Below are 6,742 nucleotides of genomic sequence, written 5' to 3'. Positions count from 1 at the left end.
TTTACTCAAGTTACAGCTTGCACGGACGGACGGACGGACAGACGGACGGACGGACGGACAGACGGACGGACGGACGGACAGACGGACGGACAGACGGACGGACGGACGGACAGACAGACATCCGGATTTCAACTCTACTCGTCACCCTGATCACTTTGGTATATATAACCCTATATCTAACTCTTTTAGTTTTAGGACTTACAAACAACCGTTATGTGAACAAAACTATAATACTCTCTTTAGCAACTTTGTTGCGAGAGTATAAAAACATTGTGTTTCCTTAAAAAAAAAAAGTTTCAGCAGAAAAAATATGCGTCACGCAATTTTTGTGGACCTGGGGCACAACGCACACATATTGTACACACACAGGTGTATTTGGTGAGTATTTTCACTTTTTTGCTGTTTTTTTCTTCTGGACAGCCTTGAGTTATGTACAGTTTTTAGGAAATAAAAAAGTAAATAAATAACGCAAACTGAAACCAAATTGACGTTCTTCTGTTAATTGTACATTTCAGTTGTATTTATTGTGTGTGCTCTTTTTACGTTTGCGCATTTTTGCGATAATTATTGTTCGGTAGCCCGCAGGCTGCTAATGAAAGCACACCACAGCCACATGTAGAAGCAGGTATGTATATGTATACATAGCTTTCTTCCTAGCGGTTTCAAAGCCTGGAAATCTGGTCCTCTTAAGTGCCCAAATATCAATCAAAAAGAAATTAACGGCGCATTTTTCTTGAGCATACCTTCATTTGCAAATAAACACGCACATTTCAACATACATATACATACATATGTACATCTATTTAATGATTTGATAAGTTGGAGCAATATACTACTAAGCAATTAAAATGTAATTTTCATAAACGCTCATTTGTTGTTTTAAATGCGTATTAATTATTTTAATATTTATTGAAATGTGTGGCAATAAATTTTGCATGCTACTTTTATTAGCGGATATGCCTAAGGCAAGCTGCACGCTTATTGTAATGATAAGATTGAAATTATTATATTTTATGTGCCACGCTTCTGATTTTGTACATTAAATTTAGTGGCTCTGGTCATTAGCTTCGTCAGATATATGTACATTGTGACAAAAAAGCATCGGAAATTGTAATAAAATCTTCAGAGTAAATGAAAAAAGAGTATTTTGCTAGGACTATCCTTAATTACTGCGCTAAATATGATCTATCAACCGCTTTGTTTACATCAGTAGTGTGCTGCGATTTTTGCAATGGATAAGAATATCAAACAAAGAATTCTTCTCAACATGAACTTTTAACCGTATTTTGTGTACGGAATCGTTGGAAGAGGCTTACGGTGCTTCAGATTTATCAAAAAAAAACAAGGAAAAACGTTAACTTCGGCTGCCCCGAAGCTAATATACCCTTCACAGGTGCTACGACTTATACAAAGTCTTGAAAGACAGTCGAGAGATCGTTGAAGACATGTTCTGTTCTGGACGACTTTTGATCTCCTCAACTGATGAAAATATTAAAAAAGTAAAGGATATGGTGCATGAAAATTGTCAGGCAAGTGTTAGAGAGATGGCAAGAGAGCTTGACAGCTCTGCCGAATCCATTCGAAAAATTTAAGTGAATACATATTTTGGGTACGAAACGTGTTCTAACTCTACGCGTAACAATAAAGCTAATTGTTTTTCAAAAAAGCTCCGTAAACTGGGCTCTTTGAACATGCTTGATAGTACGATTTCTGATTCCACATACATGAAGAGCATCATAATTGCTGATGAGACATGAATTTATGAAATTGACATCGAAACAAGTTAACAATTATCAGAATAGAAGGAAACCGCCAAAGGCGCTCAAAAATCCAGATTATGCTGATTATTTTTTTCGATATTCGTGGTGATGCATCATGAATTTGTTTCACAGGGGAAAAGGACAATTCATTGGTTTTACGCGACAATAACGCACCATCGCATCGAGCCACGATTGTGATCGAATTTAGAGCCAAAAACGCACAGAATACCATTGATCCACTAACGTATTCACCAGATTTGGCTCGGTATGATTTTTGCATGTTCCGCAAACTGAAATTGGTGATCCGTGGAAACCGTTTTCAGTCGCTATAGGCCATCCCAAAAAGTGAAAGGTTTTCGGGGACCTTAAAAATCGTCCGATGAGACTCGTAAAAGGAATTAAACATCTGATTCGATGCTCTGCGATGACCTGTGATAGAAACTGTTAAACGCAGAGTTGCTACATCTACTCGCCTAATGACGTTCATAGGATGCGGAGGGAACGAATCGGTCTTAACTCTCTTGATATAAGTACGAAGAGGTATTCCCATAATTGCAGCAGCTGGCTGAAATTGAGTGGTAGTTCATTGTAAATCACGAGTTTTCTGCTGGGCTTCATGCTGCTCAATAGGTTCCCTGGCCTGCTTAGAGTTTCCAGAATCTTCTTTGGCGATGTATGCTGCCATGAGCCTGTTGACGGATACAACATTTCCTCTTCCGTCGACTTTGATTTGAAAATATCATTGTGCTCCTGGATCCAGAATAGTGTGGCTACAGAGGTCACTTTACTGCATCGATACGGAGAAAAACATGGGAAATAAGTATACAGTTTTTTGCATTAAGAAAATTCGAAATTTAGTGTGATGGGAGTTGGTGTGGGCTTTAATCATCTAATGTGCTCACGAAACTTCACAACAAAGATCTGTGGGTCCGTTGACAGGTCCTCTGAAACAAATAGTTCTTCAAGCATATGTACAAGATCAGCAGGAGAGGCGTTCAAATCTCCTTATAGCATGTGCGAAAATCAAGTACAGTGGGAAGAACTTCCGACAAGGAACCACAGAGTTGCACATCAGAGCTGCCTAGACCGTTCTGTGCCTCCTTTCTACCAGTAAATTTGATTGCGAATGGTAGAGTGTTGTCCTGATGCGATGGACACTTATCAGCCGTTTGCCCATGAAAAGCGCAGACTCAAACTGAGATACTTGATCGATGGTAATGGTGAGCAAGGTGCCAAACTGAGTAACCCAAAGTTTTTGTAGAAGCCAGAGCAAAAGACGTCAGCTGTCATGTCCTTCAGATGAACAGCAACTGGCCGTTTGGAAAATCGATCTATCTATGATTGTTTAACAGTACTTGAACTGGTTCACGACTGGAAGTTCAATAAGGTCAAAGTGTACAGGATTGAACATAATGTCAGGTACGTCGATGTGCTTAGGTGTGAGGCGATTGTGACGTTGAACCGTGGTATGCAGTTGCTGGACCATTTTAGTGCGTCCTTCTTGAAGCCCGGCCAGATGTACTTCTGCTTGAGTGTGTGATCGCTAACTCGGCCACTGGGATGGGATAACTCAAAGTCAAAGTCCACTCTGCGAAGATATGTCGCAGTAAATTGAGGTGCTTTTTTCAATTGGAGCTTCAAGGCCGTGTTGTTATTGTGAATTTGCTTCTGGAGCTATTCATCCTCTAGCTGCTCGTGCTGAATCCTTTCGGTGCTCAATAATGTTGACATGCTAATCGTACTGATCCCCGATAGGCATTGGGAATACACTTGCAGTAGTAATTGATCATCCCCAGGAATCTATCAGGCTTGAGAAATGACGAGACCAGTTGAAGGTATGTATCCATTCTTGTTAGTCGTATAGCCTAGGTATGTCACCTACTCTTTGGCGAAAATGCTCTTACTGGTATTCATAGTGAGTTTGTTATCCCGGTAGGCGTTGAAAATGTGATGTAGATGCTGGATATGCTCCTAAGGAGTTTTCGAAGCCACTATGAGGTCATCAATGAAACAGCCAACGAAGTCCAAGCCTCTCAAGGTGTTGTCATGTGACGCTAGAAGATGAAGAACTCGAAAGAGTCGAAGGGTGCTGCTACCGCTATCTTCTCATTGTGTTCTGGAGTGACTGGAATGTGATGATAAGCGCAAGTGAGATCGATCTAGTAAAAAATGGTCTTTCCTTAGAGGCGCTGAAATAAGTCTTCAGCGACAAATACTGAGTAGCGGTGAGAGACCGTTTGCGCGTTAAGTCGCCTGAAGTCTCCAGTAGTTCGCCAATCCCCCAACTTCTTGAGTACAATGTGTTTGGGACTAGCTCAGTTGCTGCCGAGGGGTCAGAACACACCAAGCTCTAGGAGCAGGTTGATGTTAGCTTTTGCTACTTTGGGTTTTTTAACCGGCTAGTTGGTGGACCACTTCAATAACCGCAGGGCCGGTGGTAACAATGTAATGGACGTCAGCCGTACTGTGAGAGGCTGAGGTGACATTGGACTTTACAGGTATGATATCAATAAAACGATTTTGAAGCTGGACATTTCTGGTATCAGTAAGGTTGTTGGAGAAGGCTTGCTGATCCACTGTCGAAATACTATGTTCCGTGGTTTCAGCAAGTTCTTCAGTCGTTGTGAGTCATGTTAACGGGTCGATGAGTCGATGTTTTTTGAGATCTATCAGTATACGATGAAGTCAGCTCCAGTGATCGCAGACTGAACGTCAACGATGCTGAAGGGCCATGTAAATGCTCGACGAAGACCAAGGTTGAGGGTATAATTCAATTATAAAGCCATATATCAGATCAACGGTTCGATAAATTATTTTCCGAAGATATCAAACCCAAGTTAATATCATCGAACACTTGGTTGAACTAAACTTTTAACTGTAAGTTGCTGACAGCATACGAATCACAAAATCATAGACTGAAAAGGAATTTAATGGAGATTAAAAATGTTACAAAATTAAACTACTTGTGAAAGCAGCAATTAACTGTAATATTTATATTAAATTACATTTCTACAATAGTTTAAATATAATTTTTACAATAAATGTAGAATATGAACATTTATACGCAGCTTTAGCTTTCTTTTGAGCTTATATATAAATAGTCTCAATTTTAATTCACCGTCATATGTCCTTACAGCCATACGTACATATGTATGTGTATGCCGATATATGCGTGTATGGATATGCCTTTCGCTGTGACTGCAAACAAATTTCGCTTGACTGCCTCACTTTATTCTTTATTATTTGCGTGCATTGAGGCAATTATAAAATTTTCTCCAAACTTGCTAGACAATGCAAATAATTTCACTATTTTTCTGAATTAATAAAAAAGATGCAAAAATGTTTTACTTTCCATTTCAAGTGTTTATGAGCAGTATGGCAAATCGAAAATTATTTACAATTTATTTCTTATGCATGAGTACATAATTTCTTTCGACATATTGAGGCATATGCAAATTAAGTTGATTTATTTTCTACAATTCATTTCAGTTACAAATTCGGTTATCAAATGTTGACAATTTCTACAAATTTAATAAATACAGCAATCAGAAGCGTCGAGATGTTTTGATGAAATTGACAATATTTTACATTTATATTAGCAGAAATTTATTACTTATTTATCAACAATAAATATATTATTGAATTTGAAAATTTTATATGATTTAACGACAAATAACAAACAGTAGGTATATGACATTTGGAGTAGTGAAAATAAAATGGAGCAGTAGTCGTAGAAGATAATATAATGTTTTCAATAAAAGATTGCGGTACAAAAATACCGCCTTCCTGTACTAGAACATAGACAGTTAATGCGAGAAGGAGAATCTCAGATATATCTTTTAGATTTTTCTCCGCAAATTCACTACAATTCACTACTCTTCTCCGGAAAGGGGTATTCTCTTCTCATCCCAGGACATAGGCATTGAAAATAATAGATATGGATCTAGCGATGGAAAAATAGAAGACGAAAAATAAGAAAAAGTACACAGAAGACGACATAGACATAGACATAGACACAGACACAGACATAGACATAGACATAGACATAGACATAGACATAGACATAGACATAGACATAGACATAGACATAGACATAGACATAGACATAGACATAGACATAGACATAGACATAGACATAGACATAGACATAGACATAGACATAGACATAGACATAGACATAGACATAGACATAGACATAGACATAGACATAGACATAGACATAGACATAGACATAGATATAGCATAGCCACAGACAAAAACATAACATAAATATAGACATAGACATAGACATAGACATAGACATAGACATAGACATAGACATAGACATAGACATAGACATAGACATAGACATAGACATAGACATAGACATAGACATAGACATAGACATAGACATAGACATAGACATAGACATAGACATAGACAATTATTTAATCATCGAAAATTTAACGCGTTGAGTACAAGCAACGCTGTAAGAAACAAAACTAACTGGTAAGGGAGACTTCCTTAGTATGAAAGCACATTTTTCAAACGAGTCAAAAAGTAGGTCGCTTCAGCTATACTAGCCAGAGGTAGTCTAAATATAGACCACATTTAGTAAGCAATATGTAGAAACAATTACAAACTGGAAGATGCCACTACTCTTATAACTGAAATGGTTTCATTTATCAGAAGGCATGAAATTTCAAACGTCCTTCATCCTTTATTTGGAGGGTCCCACCTTAAACCTTATCTTTGACTGAAAGTCGAAAGTCACTTCAAAGCACAGAAAAGCTAAGCTTATAAAAGATTCCAAAGATGGTCAGGCTGAAGCTATGCCTAGCTGCAATTGTATCCCTGAAAACTTAGACCACTGTGTTGCAGAGACTACTTCTGGTGCACGTTTCTTCGCTCACGTAGCGACTCACTGACATACCGACAAGCTATATGTGGAAGGAGAGAAGTCGCAGGAGAAGATACACAGTGGGCAATAAGGAAGACTACTT

The sequence above is a fragment of the Bactrocera dorsalis genome, chromosome 1, assembly GCF_023373825.1.
Source record: "Bactrocera dorsalis isolate Fly_Bdor chromosome 1, ASM2337382v1, whole genome shotgun sequence".
Lineage (NCBI taxonomy): Eukaryota > Metazoa > Arthropoda > Insecta > Diptera > Tephritidae > Bactrocera > Bactrocera dorsalis.
The sequence above is the reverse complement of the archived record's forward strand: the minus strand, read 5'-3'. Positions refer to the sequence as shown.